Source organism: Balaenoptera borealis, assembly GCF_965194805.1.
Source record: "Balaenoptera borealis genome assembly, chromosome: 19".
Taxonomy (NCBI): Eukaryota; Metazoa; Chordata; class Mammalia; order Artiodactyla; family Balaenopteridae; genus Balaenoptera; species Balaenoptera borealis.
The window spans coordinates 14964533-14980964 of record NC_138878.1 but is presented as its reverse complement, the minus strand read 5'-3'; the positions used below and the strand labels follow the sequence as shown (position 1 = coordinate 14980964).

General features: G+C 43.0%; 1 protein-coding gene across 1 annotated transcript in view; it reads left to right on the top strand.

The window, feature by feature from the left end:
- The window catches only part of ZFHX3 (zinc finger homeobox 3), a 423800-nt gene that overhangs the window by 120810 nt on the left and 286558 nt on the right, over positions 1–16432 (top strand). The window lies entirely within an intron of this gene.

The following is a 16432-nucleotide window of genomic DNA, read 5'->3' as shown; positions in this document are numbered from 1 at the left end:
GTTGGTTCAAGTGCTCAAGAGTATAAAGAAGGGCCAGAGCTCTTCTTCCCCTCCACTCTGTCAACCACAATGTTGACCTTGTCCTAAAGCCTGTTCCCCTTGGAGTCTTAGGATGCCTGCCAGCCAAGTTTCGAGCCCCATGTTTCCTCATTTATGTCAGTGGTGGAGAGTGTTTCATACCATCATTCCAAGTAGGATTCCTGAAATATACCTGACGGGACCCTCCCAGGACACTATGCCCACCCCTGAAGGAACAACTGTAATCAGGGAAATGAAAGGTGCTGACTGACTCAAGTCATTAGAGCTCACAGCTGGAACAGCCCCCAGAGTCCACAGGCTGCATGCCGGTGCAGTTATCCAGAGGACAATCTAGACGCTGTTAAGATGGGAGAGGAGGGCATGAATGCCCGGTGGCAACTGACAAACGTCAGCTCCAGCCCTTTGGGTGCCCGCTCAGCATCCATTCATGCCCGTCTGCCACAGAGACACTGTCCCAAATGCCCATAAAACACACAAAAGTTCATGCAACTCAAATGGAAAGAACCCAAAGGTTCATATAACCGCATCCTGTGAAGTCTCTTTCCTTGAAATCCAGAGGTAGCTCCTTGTGGTTCAGTGACCTGTGGTTAAATGATAAGTTATCTACCCCCAGTGCACCCAATACAGTGGATAAAGAACAGGATGTAGACAAGAAAAACTCTGTTTGGAAAAACAGGGAAAAGAGCATAGCATATCCTATAGAACAGAAATAATTAAGACTCTTGGCAGTAGAAAGAATTCTTGGTACCCAGCATAGACCAAGGAGGATCACCTTTTTCCGTTTGTCCTCTATGAGCCTATCTGAGAAAGGAGCTGGAAGGATGTGCTCTCTGGGAATGATACTGCTTTAGCAGTTCACAACCACTTGGTGCAAGTTTGGGCACTAGGGATTATCCTAAAGTTTTCCTAAGATTTGAGCAATTGCAAACTACTGTCCTCCATTCATGGAGTTTCTGTGGCAGACACACCTCAAGAAAAGCTAGTGGGCTTTCCGTCTTTTGCTTCTGGTCAACTCCATTGGACAGCATCCACAACCAGAAGTTTTGTTTGATCATGCGTTTCAAACCTGGAAATTTCTATTCTCTAGCCATAAACCTCTATGCTTCATTGATACATCTAGACGACTGGCTTTCAACCTTTTAGGCCATAGGGAATTCCCTGGCAGGTCCCGTGGTTAGGACTCTGTGCTTTCACTGCCAAGGGCACGGGTTCAGTCCCTGGTTGGGGAACTAAGATCCTACAAGCCGCGTGGCATGGTCAAAACAAAACAAAAACTTTGGGCTTCCCTGGTGGCGCAGTGGTTGAGAATCTGCCTGCCAATGCAGGGGACACAGGTTCGAGCCCTGGTCTGGGAAGATCCCACATGCCGCAGAGCAACTGGGCCCGTGAGCCACGACTACTGAGCCTGCGCGTCTGGAGCCTGTGCTCCACAACAAGAGAGGTCGCGATAGTGAGAGGCCCGCGCACCGCGATGAAGAGTAACCCCCGCTCGCCGCAACTAGAGAAAGCCCTCGCACAGAAACGAAGACCCAACACAGCCAAAAATAAATAAATAAATTTATTAAAAAAAAAAAAAAAAAAAAAACTTTTAGGCCACAACTCATGATAAGAAATGAACTTTACTTCACAACCCAGTATATAATTATGCATGTATGTGTATTAATATGTATACATATATAGCCAGATCAAAAGTTTCCTGCAACAGTATTTACCCTCACTACATGAGGTACTTGCTGACATTTTCTATTCTATTAGGAAAGAAAGAATACAGAAAGGAAGAGAAGAAAAGCTGGTCACAAAACACCAAGTTGATTTTACAACCCGCTAACGGGTCACACCCAGAGTTTGAAAGCACTACCTTAGTTGAGGCCTAGTCTAATGGCCTTCCCCTTCATTTTAGCCTCTGCTTTGAAGCAAATAAAAATAATAGCCTTGGATGGAGAGATTCTTATCATTTCTTCTAGCCCTTAGACTGCTACCACATACAATTTCACAAAGCATGTGAGTCTCCCCTTTCTTAGAGACTGTTTAACAGGATGTGCTAGGAGAGCCTAGGATGGGGTGGGTCAGGATTTTTGCCATGTTCCAATCTCATCTCCTGGGAACCCTCTGGCCTCCCTGCTTCTGTGTATGGAACCCATCTGTAGAAATCAAGACCTCCCATCCGTGTTTGATTCCACTGCCTGTTATCTCTTCTGGAACATTCCTTCCTGTGTATTTGTGTCACTCGCCACCTTACCTCACCCCAGTAGTTCACATAGTAGATGTATGTGATAATATCCCACGGGAGTTCTTGCTTAATTGTAATTACTGACATTAAAGCAACACCTTGGATGATGCCCCATCCTCCAGGCTGTAATGTGGACGTGAGCGTGGATAGACGTGGGTCGTGTGCACAATGGCTGGCCCTGGGTTGTTAATTTCTAGGAGGCAGCTTTGTGGAAGCTGGCAGAAGTTCTCGTACTTCCTCGGGGCTTCTGCCAACCCTCAACTAGAACTTGTTCTTTATTTCCCAGCCAGATTTACTGACCTTCAGGATATGGGGAACAGTCTTCTATTATTCTTATATTCTTGTATATTATTCTTATATATTATTCTACATTCCTTCCTAGGAATATAAAACACCTTCCTTCCTCCCTCCCCTCCCCTTCCCTTCTTTCTGCCGGCTTCTCTCTCTCTCTCCTTGTTTCTTATCGTCTCTTTTTCCTGCCATCTTTCCTCTTCCCTCCTGTTGCCCTCCTTCCAGTTTGTCTCTTGTCCTAACCGCTTTTCTTTCTCTCTCTCTCTGTCTCTGTCTCTCTCTCTTCTCCGCTCACCCTTTCTCCCGTGGTTTGCTGCTGCACTGTTTAATTTGTTTTATCATTTTGCATGGATGGCCAGAGACATTCAGGCCAAGGGCAAACTTTGAAAACCCCTAAGACAGTAACATACAAGGTGCAGGGCTTCTGCGGGTGTCTGGGCCTAAAGTGTGGACATGTTCCCAGGGTGTGGAGGGGACCTGCCACGCCCGAATCCAGAGGGGCTGCAGACTTCCCTCCTGGTCAGCCAGGCCCCAGGGCAGCGTCTGGGGACCCTCCACCAGCTTCCCTCGACACAGAAGGAAAGTGGGTGGTGTCTGGGGCGCTTCTCTCCTCTCCACCCTTCACTAACCACCCCTTCCCATCCTATTAGGAAAAGTGTTTATTATTATTATTTTTTAATCCTTCCTGCGTGGCTTTGTTGTCATCCTTGTAATTCATGAGACCAAGATTCCCATAGTTCGCTGTATCACAGATCCAACCCCTCTCCCCTCCCTTGGCTCATTTTCTCTGTCTTCTATTTATCGAGTCCTCTGTGGTCTCCTGCCTCTCTTTCTCTGACTATCTCATCCTCTCTTCTTTGTTGACACTGTTCCTTATTTCTCTCTGTTGAGATGGGATACCATGGGCAGATGGGAACAGAGAAAAATGGGGGTACTCTGGAGAGAAGTGTGTCAAACATGCCCAGGGCATTACCCAAAGCTTGTTCTAGAGCATCCCTAAAAATGGAGGAAAAGGACAAGGAGACAGACACCCAGGACAGACACTGAGATCCTGAAGCTGCAAACCCGCTCTCCAGCCATCCTTAAGGGATTCTTGAAAGGCAGAGTCAGTGAGCTTCGGGGGTTGGGAAGGACTGAATCTGAATTAGGCTCCATCACCTGCTAGCTGGTGTATTTGAGACTTTGCACAAACATGTTAAACCTTCTGAGCCTTGATTTTTCCATCTGTAAAATGGAGGGATAGTAATACTTTTTGAAGTTCCCGGCACAGAATGAAATAGTAAATAGGACAAGTGTTTGGAAGGTGTTAAGTACACAGTGAATATTAATTTCCTTCTTTCCTCCCAGAGAATATTGAAACTGCTAAGACTTAGGATAAATAATAAAGCTTGGTAGCTGAAGCTGGTGAGAGCACAGCATTTCATGTACTGGTTGGTGCTGTTTCCTATGAATGGCAAGAGTCTACAGGTCAATTTTTATTCTGGTTATGCTGTAGTAACTGCATTCGATTCTTTAATGCTTAGATAGTGTCTGTTTTCCCTTAGCTGGCATGATGATTAGACTTCCCATTAGTGTGCTTATTTATTTATTTTTAATTTCACTAGCAATGCATGAAAGCATTCTCATAGAAAAAACAAAATCAAGAAAGATAGGATAAAACAAAACTCAGTCCCAGAGGTAATAACAGCTTGGCATGTGTCCGTTCAGACCAAAAGGAAAAACTTTCATTCACATGCATACGTGTACATACAGGAATGTCTAGATTTATTTTGTGATTTTAAACATAAAATATATCCTGACATTATTTTGCAACTTGCCTGTTTGTTTCTTTACTATTTAAAATGCTCTGGAGATCTTTTGTTGTCATTATGCAGAGCCCCATCTCATTTTTCTACCTGCTTCTGTGCATTCCATAATCCTTCTACTAAAATATAGGCTCAATAAGAGATGTTGTCTTCATTTCTTTGTCCCTTAAACCTCTAACATAACCTGTCACATAATAGGTGTTTTACTACTATGTTAACAGTTACAACTATTTCTTAAATGTTTAAATGAATTAACATGGATATAACTACATGCATTTTTTAACCATTGCCCTACTGATTGACTTTAGGTTATTTCTTTTTTTCCTATTACAAACAACACTGCAGTGAACATCCTTACGCTTGTTTTGTTGTGCACATATGCATGGATTTCTCTGGTGTAGGTCCTGAGAAGTGAAATTGCTAGGGCAAAGAAGACATCTTCTTCTAAATATTGATTGCCACAATGTCTTCCAAAGATGGTGGTGCCAGTCTACAGCCCTACATTAATACCTTTTCTTAGGTGTCTTTTTGAAAATATGTTTCCAAAATAATGATATGTTACCCTCCTCTGTTTTGATTTCAGGGAATGAGGAGGTATGATGATTAGAATGATTAGAATTAGAATGAAGTAAGAGGTGGTACAGAAATTCACTCATTCGTTCATTTTTCCAATCACTGATTTCATTCTAGGCCCTGCTCTAAATGCTGGGCACGGAAAGATAAATGAGACCTGCTACATACCCCAGAGGATTTCATAGTGTGGACTGAATACTTAAATACTTAATTCTTAAAATGCAATGACATAAAGAGACATGACAACTAAATGCAAAGTCTGATCCTGGATTTGATCCTGGACCAGGAGAAACAATGGCCATAAAGAAAAAAATTGGGACATTTGATGAAATTCCAATGGGGTCAGTGGATTAATGTCATATTGATGTTAAATTTTCTGATTTAGATCATTGTACTGTGGTTGTGTCAAAAAATGTTTATGTTCTTAGAAAGTACACATTGAAGTGTTTAGGGGTAAATATACATGATTTCTCCAACTGACTCTTAAATGGCTCAAAAATACGCATTCATATAACTCAGAGCTTTCCAGTGAAGCTTTCCATGATGATGGAAATGTTCTATACCTGCTCTGACAATATGGAAGCCAAGAGCTTCACATGACCACCAAGCACTTGAAATATGGCTAATGCAACTGAAGAGCTGAATTATTAATTTTATTCCATTTAAATATAAATAGCTACGTGTGGCTAGTGGCTACCATATTGGATAGCACAGATATAGAAAGAGAAAAAATATACTAAAACAAATGGGACAAAATATAAAGAATTGGTGAACTTGCATAAAGGGTACATGGAAATTCTTTGGATTATTCTTATAATTTTTATTTAGGTTTGAATTACATATTTTTAATTCCATAAAAAATGCAATGTCAGAGAAAATCAAATTAAAATATCACTGAGGTATATTTTATTACAATTAAATTGTCACAAATAAATAAAATTATACTAACCAGGAGCCACAGAAAGGACACACTTAGACATTACTGTTAGGTGTGTAAATAGGCACAACCATTCATAATATACACTTGCACAAGTACATGAGAACATGTATAAGGATGTCATTGTAGCTTTATTTGTAATACCAAGAAATTGGAGATGGTTGAAATGTTCAACAACAAGAGAATGGTTAAAGGTATTTTGCTTTGTTCTTATTCTGGATTACTGTAATGCTCTTTATCACATTAAGGCAAAACTTCTTTAAAATTTATTGAAGTATAGTTGAATTTACAATGTTGTGTTAATTTCTACTAATCACTTTTCTAATCAGCAAAGTGATTCAGTTATACATATATATATGTTCTTTTTCATATTCTTTTTCACTATGGTTTTTCATAGGATATTGAATATAGTTCCCTGTGCTATACAGTAGAACCTTGTTGTTTATCCATTTGATATATAATAGTTTGCATCTACTAATCCCAAACTCCCAATCCATCCGTCCCCCACCCCCTCTCCCCCTTGACAACCACAAGTCTGTTCTCTATGTCTATGAGTCTGTTTCTGTTTTGTAGATAAGTTCATTTGTGTCATATTTTAGATTCTACACAAAGTGATATCATATGATATTTGTCTTTCTCTTTCTGACTTACTTCATTTAGTATGATAATCTCTAGGTCCATCCATGTTGCTGCAAATGGCATTATTTCATTCCTTTTTATGGCTGAGTAGTATTCCACTGTGTATATATTCCACATCTTCTTTATCCATTCATCTGTTGATGGACATTTAGGTCGCTTCCATGTCTTGGCTATTGTAAATAGTCCTGCAATGAGCATTGGGGTGCTGTATCTTTTCAAATTACAGTTTTCTCCAGATATATGCCCAGTTGTGGGATTGCAGGATCATATGACAACTCTATTTTTAGTTTTTTGAGGAACCTCCAAACTGTTTTCCATAGTGGCGGCACCAATTTACATTCCCACCAACAGTGTAGGAGGGTTTCCTTTTCTCCATACCCTCTCCAGCATTTGTTATTTGTAGACCTTTAATGATGGCCATTCTGACTGGTGTGAGGTGGTACCTCACTGTAGTTTTGATTTGCATTTCTCTAATAATTAGCGATGTTCAGCATTTTTTCACGTGCCTTTTGGCCATCTGTATGTCTTCTTTGGAGAAGTGTCTATTTAGGTCTTCTGCTCATTTTTGGATTGAGTTTTTTGTTGTTGTTATTGCATTGTACGAGCTGTTTGTGTCTTTTGGAAATTAAGCCCTTGTAGGTCACATTATCTGAGGCAAAACTTTAAGCACTGATAGGGAAAAGTGTCCAAGAGAGATTGTTGGGTGAACAAAAAAGCAATTTGCCAAACAAGATGTTTAGTATGATTGCATTTTTATAATAAGAACACTAAAACTACACACACACACACACACACACACTCACTCACTCATTCACATTTATATGCACATAGAAAAAAAGTTTGGCGAAATACACATGAAACAGTTACAGGACCATTCTCCAGAAATTCCTCAAGTCCTGTGGAAAAACCACCCAGCTCCATCCCTCAAGTCCTTGGGCTGGCTGTGGAGGGTCCTCTGAGCACCTTGTGCTGTAACAACAGAGGTGCCTCCAGCCAGGCAAAAATCTCAAGCTGGTGCCCTTCGGCTTGTTAGCTGCACCTCTGCGCCTGCACCACCAAATCTCCAGGAAATGCCCCCTAGCATGGCCTGCCACTTCCAGGCCCACACAGTGCCCCTCCCCATAGCCACCGGGCCTGTGGGGCAGGCAGGGTCATTACTGAGTTCCAAGAAGGGAGTGTTTATTATTGTTGTCAGTTTGATGCTGATCCCAAAAGGACCTAATCAACAGGTAATAAGACCTCATGGGAGCGATTAGAAACCTCAACTTTAACCCCGTTATAACCACAGCAGAGACGACTAGACTCACTGCAGGACTGTGCCCCTTGCGAACAGGGCCTGATGGGGAAGAGATGGATGGGGAAGTAGGAGGGACAGCCGGAGAGGTACTGGTGGGTGTGCTCAGGGATGGGCTGAAAAGGGAATCTGGGAGGAGAGGGCACATCTAAAATTGAGTCTGCCCAATAATATCCATCATCATCATCATCATCATCATCATCATCATCATCATCATCATCATCAATCATCTTGCTTAACCGAAGAGCTGTGCTAGGTACATGTGGTACAAAAGTAAATAAGCCAGGGTCCTGCCGCCAAGATGCTCACAGACATGAGAATAAAGACTTGCAATATGATAGGAGCTACACTACAGGATAGGTTTATTCAGGGCACAGGGCTGGTACAGAGGCGGGAATTATCACCCTTGTTGGGTGAGTCAGGAAAGGCAAATGTGTCAGTAAAGTGATATCTCATAGTATGTAGTCGTGACAGCGTCTGTTGGTTGCCTAAAGGGCCTCCATTTAGACACCCGCTTGTAACATGGACCTCTCTGTGTCTTCGAAGCTTCCTTAAATCCTTTTACTTTCTTTGTAAGGCTGGATATAAATAAATAAAACTAAGTAGTAATTAATTTAAAAGTATATACTTAAACACTTGCTTTTTGGTGTTGCAAGTGACTCTACTGGCCAACCAGTGAGATAGAAAGTTAGAACTAAAGTGAGATAGAAAGTCTCATCCATTAGCAAAACTTAATAATGCCTGATAAGATAACAGTGTCATGACCATTTCTCATTACCCACATAGTGACAAAGTGTGTTGTTACATAATTATCACATGAGAACACCCTTGGAACGGAACCGACTGACTACGCACAGGCACACCGCCATCGCTGTCGATGGATAGTTGATAGATGTTTTAATTACTTAACGTTTCCAAAGCAGGGCCTCTGTGATGAATGATGGAGACAAAGAAATGAAGTCACATCTGCAAAGGCCAAATCAGCCCCCAGTTTTTTCCAACTTGCGTAGAATTGCAACAGTTTTTCTGGTTATTGTTGCACAAGATTTTGCATCTTGCATAAAACTAGCTGCAAATGTCACATTGGCCATCTTGATTAGGCCCAAGAATACAATAAACAGGGTGAAATTGGACAGCAGGATGGCAGCCGTCTCAGTGCTCAACCTTTCATGGCCCTTAGAGAAGGAGAGTTTGTACATTTGCAACTTGCTTACTCCTGGGTTCCCACTCTCCTTTTGTTAGAACAAAAGTCCTGGAAACCAAAAGCTGACACCATACAAAAACCAGTGTACATTTAAAGTCTTTGCAGAGCTGGTAAAGAACTTCAACTTCATTAAATGGAAAATTATACAGATTCTTCTTTCACAAACATTCATCCAGGGCTTCCCTGGTTCTGCAGCGGTTAAGAACCCACCTGCCAATACAGGGGACATGGGTTCGAGCCCTGGTCTGGGAAGATCCCACGTGCCGCAGAGCAACTAAGCCCGTGCGCCACAACTACTGAGCCTGCACTCTAGAGCCTGCTAGCCGCAACTACTGAAGCCTGTGTGCCTAGAGACTATGCTCTGCAACAAGAGAAGCCACCGCAATGAGAAGCCCGCGCACCGCAATGAAGAGTAGCGCCCGCTCGCTGCAACTAGTGAAAGCCTGTGGGCAGCAGCGAAGACCCAATGCAGCCAAAAATAAATAATAAATAAATAAATAAATTTTTAAAAATAATAAATTAATTAATTAAAAAAAAATTCATCCAGCCACCTAGCCCCTGGCACTGGGTGTGGGAAAAAAGAACAAGATCCTTGCCCTTAGAGAGCTTGCACTCTAATTAAAGGAAACAGAAATAATCAGAGCATGATGAGAAAGGTCAGGCAGCAGCAGAAGCTCAGGGAACTAAGAGGAGACAAGCCTAACATGACTTGGGGAAAGGGGTCTGGGAAGACTTCAGAGGGCCATGTGATCTGGGTTTTGCATGATGGAGGGGATTCTCCTGGTTCTGGGGCTGGTGTTCCAGGCAGAGGGGACTGTGTGTGCACAAGCACAGAGGTTGGAGACGGTAGGTCAGCATGTACATGGTGAAGTGAGAGAGATGAGGAGTCAGAGGGTAGACTGAATCCAAAGAAATCTCAATCTTAAAGGTCTTGAAGGCCACGAGAACAAATTTTGACCTACAAGACCAGGGAAGTGTTTTTGTTTGTTTGTTTGTTTTTGTTTTGTAGAATTAGCAAACAGAAATTGTTAACAAAAAAAAAAAACCAGTGGCCGAGGATATATTTATGTAAGAATTTGTGTCACCAAGCACAGTGAATGGCTGGGTATTGTAAGCTGATATCTGGTGGTCACGGTCCCTCTGCAGGACACTTACATCATCTCATGTGCTCTCAGAATGGCCCAGTGACAGACATATTGGACAGACCCCTGCCTTCAGGGAGCACACAGTCAAGTGAGGGACAAACTCCACAGTGTAATGATGGAAATGAACATGAAACACTGTGGGAGCACATTGGGGGACAGAGGGCAGGGTTGAAGGGATGGCCAAGGAAGGCTTCCTAAAGTCAGTGAGACTTGAGCTATGTGTTGAAAGTTGACTGGGACTTAGCCAGGTGGAGAGAGTGCAGAGCAGGTCAACACCTCAAGTCAGCTGCAGCCCAGAAGCGGTTGTTCTCTGGATGCTCTGTTTGTTCCCACTAATTTTTTTTTTTTAATTGGAGTATAATTGCTTTACAATGTTGTGTTAGTTTCTGCTGTACATGCAGTGAATCAGCTATATGTACACCTATATTCCCTCCCTCTTGGACCTCCCTCCCCCCGCCCCGATCCCACCCATCTAGGTCGTCACAGAGCACCGAGCTGAGCTTCCTGTGCTTTATAGCAGGTTCCCACTAGCTATCTGTTTTACACATGGTAGTGTATATACGTCCATTCTAATCTTCCAATTTGTCCCACCCTCCCCTTCCCCCTCCTATGTCCACATGTCCATTCTCTACGTCTACATCTCTATTCCTGCCCTGCAAATAGGTTCATCTGTACCATTTTTCTAGATTCCACATATATGCATTAATATATGATATTTGTTTTTCTCTTTCTGGTTTACTTTACTCTGTATGACAGACTCTAGGTCCATCCACATCTCTACAAATGACCCAATTTCGTTCCTTTTTATGGCTGAGTAATATTACATCGTCTATATAGCTAAGTCTATGAACTGTAAGTCAGCCTGCCTTAATTGGTGATCATTTTTCCAGAGTCCCTCAAAAAGAAAATGTCCTCAGCACTTCACTGAGAGATTTGCCCAAATGGTCATATTTGAGTCCATAGGTAGTACCTAATTCCAAGGTGTGGAAACTAAACACATCATTTTGCCCCATTATTTTGGAAAGAGTTTCAGTGGCTGTCCTCTGGAGACCCACCTAATGCTCCAGGTGGAGACAGATGTCTTTCATAATCTCCCCTATCAATTGACTTCGTGCCAAAGAGACTTGGCCAGTTCTTCCTTTGAGGTCACATCACCAAATATTCCATGAGAAGCCATGAGACAAGGGGTTTGACAAGAGACATCAGGAGACCCCCCCCCAGTTACCTTGGGACTTTAGCCAAATCACTAAACTCCTGGTCTTGGTTTCTATGTCTTTCTCACAGTATTCACCAGAACAACCCTAGTTTGGTTCGCAGATCCAGAAAGATGATCTTATGTAAAAAAAAAAAAAAAAAAAACTCTGTAAACAAAAGTTGTTATTTCATCAAACCCAGAAAATGTTCATCAAGCTCTTAGAATTTTCCAAGTACTGTGATTGGGACAGAAAGAGTTATGAGACATAATCCCCACCCTGAGGAGTTCATATACAAAAACAAATGAACTGTCATGCAACATGAGATGTGCTATCATAGAGGGAAGTTCAAAGTGCTGGGGAAACATGGATGAGTAAGTGTCTGCAAACTGGTGGGGGAGGGAGAAGAGGGGAGGGGGGAGGGAACTTCTGTAGGACATGACTCGGGGTGGGGGGAGGTGAGGGCCATCCATCTGCTGACCATTTTTTAATTTTTTTTTTCCTGCTCACCAGCCAAACTCACAGAAATTAGGAAAAGGAGAGGGAAAGAAACTAAATGAAGCTCACAGTTTGGTTACTCGCTAAGGGTTTTAGTGAGCAGTTTGATGGTGAAATCCTGGAAATTACCAACAGTGAAACCGAAGGCTTCTCTCCAAGTGTCCTTTGTCCGAATTCTCCTTGCCCCCATCCTCAGGTGTAATGGGCTGATTATTATAGTGAGATGGTGAACATGTAGCTAACATCTCAAGTCCTCAAGACAATGTTCCCAGGAAAAGGTATTCCACTGAAGGGACCCCAGATCAAGTAGAAGCAAAAGGTCCATTGCAGTAACACCAAGGCATGGCAGGTGCTAACGGCAGACTGAGGGACCCAGATCAAGCTGAGCATGTGACCTGTTCCCACTCCCTCCCTACCCCCAGCCCCACTTCTGTTTCTGCTGGGAACAGGATGCACAAAGCTCACCTCTTAATATTTCCAAATAATGCCGCTTTAAGAACCTGGTTGGCTGGTGTGTGACAAAAGTTAAAAAAAACCCTGACAACAAAAATTACTATTCAAAGTAAAGTATTATTTTAGGGTGACATTATTTTTTAAATTCACATTTTTTGTTTGTTATAACATGTAGCAGTTCTGTGAACACATAGATAAGAGGATACAATAGATATTTGACAGTGTAGTTCTCAGAATATTTGCATATCCAAGAGATTATTTCAGCAAGTATACTTAGACTGACCCTATTAACCATTCATAATATTTTGTCTTGAATCCAATTCACACTCTGTAGACATGTCCAATTCACATTTCAGCTCTTATGCTGTTTTCCCTCTTAGACTTTATATTAGGAAGTAAATCCATAACATCAAATTTCATGACAACATCTGCTCTGGCTGACATGATTGAAGGGGAATTTCACTCATGCCAGGTTATTATGTTTCTTAATTTGTTCTTTATCATACTTGAGAAGCAGCGTGTTTTATCAAGTCCAATATAGAGAATGGAACCTACTGGTGCAGAATTCACAACTGGCACCAGCCTCAGTGATGCCAGAAGGTGACTACAAGAAGTGCTCTTAGGTGGCAGTGCTGACAGGATGGCTGGAGAGTAATTACCAGGCATGAATGGCTTTGCCACGTGTGCCCAGGCCAGCTCTGCCAAGCTAACAGGCAGAGCATTCAAGATGAAGGTAGATCAGTGTATATAATGGCCAATGACCTTTAATGAAAAAATATATTAGTCCCTGTATACTAGGGACTCAGTTTGTTATAGACCAATTCACAGCCAAAAGCCAGAAACAATGCTCATAGACAAAAGCTAGAAACAACCCAAATGGCCATGAACAGATGAACGGATAAACAAAATGTGGTATATCCATACAGGGGAATATTATTCAGCCATAGAAAGGAATGAAGTTCCCATACATGCCACAACATAGATGAACCTTGGAAGCGTTATGCTCAGTGAAATAAACCAGACACAAAAGGACAAATATCGTGTGATTCTACCTGTATGAAATATCCAGAATAGGCAACTCCATAGAGACAGAAAGTAGATTCGAGGTTTCCAAGGGCTGAGGGCAGGAGGGAGTGGGGAGTTGATGCTTAATGGGTACAGAGTCTCTTTTGGGGGTGATGAGAAATTTTGGAAATAGTTACTGGTGAGAGATATGCACCATTGTGAATGTAATCCAGTGATTCACACCACTGGATTGTGCACTAAAAAAACAACCATACAATGGCAAATTTTATGCTATATATATTTTACCACAGTGAGAAATTAAATAATTATATATATAATTACTTAGTTAATATATATTTTTAAAAAGCTGCTTTCCTAACGTCAGGAGGTTGAGGGTTGTGTTCTCAACTTCTACGTACAGACGGAGGGAAACAATAAGTCCCGCTTCATATGGTCACGGGGCCCCTACGGTTCTAACGCTTACAACCTCCTGACATTAGGCTAGCTAGCAGCATTGTTAAACATTATTTAATTAATATATAATTATTTAATTTTTTTATTGTGGAGATATATGTATATATATCCACAGGTAAAATCTAAAACCAGACAGTCGATTTTTTTTGAAAAAACCATGAAAGTGGTACACGGGAAATTAAGCAAACTGAAGGAAGAAAACACAGTAAGCCGCCATCTCAGAGCTACACAATTCAGACTGTCCCAGAAAGAAATACCTCTCTTATCTTGCTCTTGCCTGGGCTTCCCTGTGGACGTGGGTATTTGTTTACAGCACATACCCGTGGCCGCCTTTCCAGACCTCATCTCCCACGTTTGGGGCGACGGCGCCTGTCTCCCCTGGCTGAACGCTCCTCTGTGCCAGCATGCCTGGCGTGAGATGAGGCTCCAGAAGCCAGCTTGCTCCTGGACGTTCTGGAGGAGCAGTGGTAACACGATGTCACACTCTCTGCCTGCTCCTGGCCCCGCTTCCTTCCCACCATCAGAACATCGGCTTCAGCTCCTACCTACTGGGAATTCTGTGTTTTCACTGGTTGAAGAGCCATGAAGGGCCCCCCGGAGACGGCCTGTGGAAGGTGGGGAGGTCTCCTGAGCTCTCAGGCCATGAAAGACCTGCCTGCCTCTCAGCCTCCAGTTCCTACTTGTTGCCAGAAGGAGAAAGGGCTAATTTCTGGAACCGTTCCGGGAGCCCAAACACAGCACGGGCAGCAGGAGCAGGCGGGCGGGCAGTAAAGTTTCCAGATCCCGGGGGATGTAATCACATTCTCCAACCAGGTGCTGGCAGGCAGGCTTGTGGCTTCCAACCTTCTTGGCCCGAGGCCAGAGTTTCCAGGCTTCCCTCCACCCTTGAGCTCCTTCCCATCATCTTTCCAACCAGAAGCTTGTTAACTGTTTTCCTGTGCTTTTATCCAGATTTCAAGGCACCCTCTGTGTGTTAAACTTCAAAGAAAGTTTGCTACAGTAAGTGCAACGCTGTACCAAGGGCAAGCTCCAATCAGCTCTGTTGAAAATGGTTTTGTTCAAATGAATGGGGCTGGGACTCTTTCCTCTCCCCCCTCCCCACCCTATTTCTTTCAAATGAAATTGCATTTGTGTCTGGATTAAGTTGCCTGGTATCAATCCTGAAATTTTTAAAGATGAAAAGCAGAACAGCCACACAGTATTTAAAATGTGAAATGATTACAAAATGGCACCGGGCCAATGTTTATGAATCATTGAATATGATCATAAAATCATAAAAAATAATCACCAAAAGGTAAATAAATTACCCAGCTTACTGCTTATTTTCACGTAGGGTCTGACACAAAAGCAGCAGCCATGAATGATTTATACCTGTTTTAACAATAATACTCATTTTACTGAAAGATGGTCAGCACTTGGGCTGCTGTGGGCAGCATGCCAGTTGTCGAAAGGTTAATGTTTCAGCAGCAATACATTAAATTATGAATAATACCGGTCCCAAAATGGAAGGTTATTAGCTCAGTATGCTTAATTAGCCCAGCTAGAACTTTGCCATCAAGTAGCAGTGCCCATTACTGCAGCACTAGCCGTGATGGGAAATGGCAGCTTTGGGACTCTAATGCCAGGAGCGGGGGCAGGTAGAGGCAGGAGGGGTTGGGGGGGGTCCTTTATTTTCTTTTCACTCAGGGCACCATTATGAGAAGCATCTCCGAAGCTGGTTTTCAGGCTTTTGAACTCTCCCGTGAAGTCTTCCCAGCAGGAAAGAGCAGAAATCACTTGGGAGGGGCATGGTACTTAGTGTTGCAAGCCATGATCTGGTTCCACATCTGCTTGTTGCTGCTTAACTTGGGACCTGCCAGTGACACAGGGGACCATTCACAGGCTGGGCCAACCCATCAGTGCTCATCCAACATGGGCATTTATTGAACAACTACTGCCTACCAGGCAGGCACGTGCAAAATGGTTAATGAGACCAACACGTTCTTAGGTCTAAGGGAGGGGAGAGCCCTTAAACAACCAGCTATGCAATTAGTGCCTTAATTACAGCCATGTGACAGCCAGGAAGGGCAGGCTTAGAGCTCCAGCACCTGGGCTGGAGTCAGGGTAGAGGTTTTGGGAGAAGGCTTCCTGAAGGAAATACCATTTGCTCTGATCTCTAAAGGGTGAGTAGAAATTAGCTAGCAGAACCTGCAGGAAAAACTCTTCCAGGCAGGGAATAGCTAAACCATGCCAGAGTCTCCAGAAAGGACGGTGCTAGAGAAGCATGCAGGCCCTGCGTAAAAGGAGTATTGGCAGCGCGTTTGCCTGCCAGGGCCTTAAAAATGCTATTGAGCACCTAGTTTGTGTGGGCGTGTGAGTCTGTGTGTGCGTATGTGTCTACACATGGCCTCACAACCACCCGACTTCCTCGCCCCATCCTGGCTTTGCCCTGCCAGGTGCTCCAGTTTAAAACTCGCAGTTTACAGCCAGGGGTAGGGCCAGGACTCGCCCATGCCCTGCCGGCTACATCCCCACTGTCTGCACCACCGCCCTGCTCTACTTAGTACTATTAGTAGCTTGTTTTCCTAAGCCCTAAAATTCATTTTCTTTTCCCGCCTCGCTTCCAGAAAAATAAATAAAAGTGAACACATCACTCATTTAAGACGAGGAATG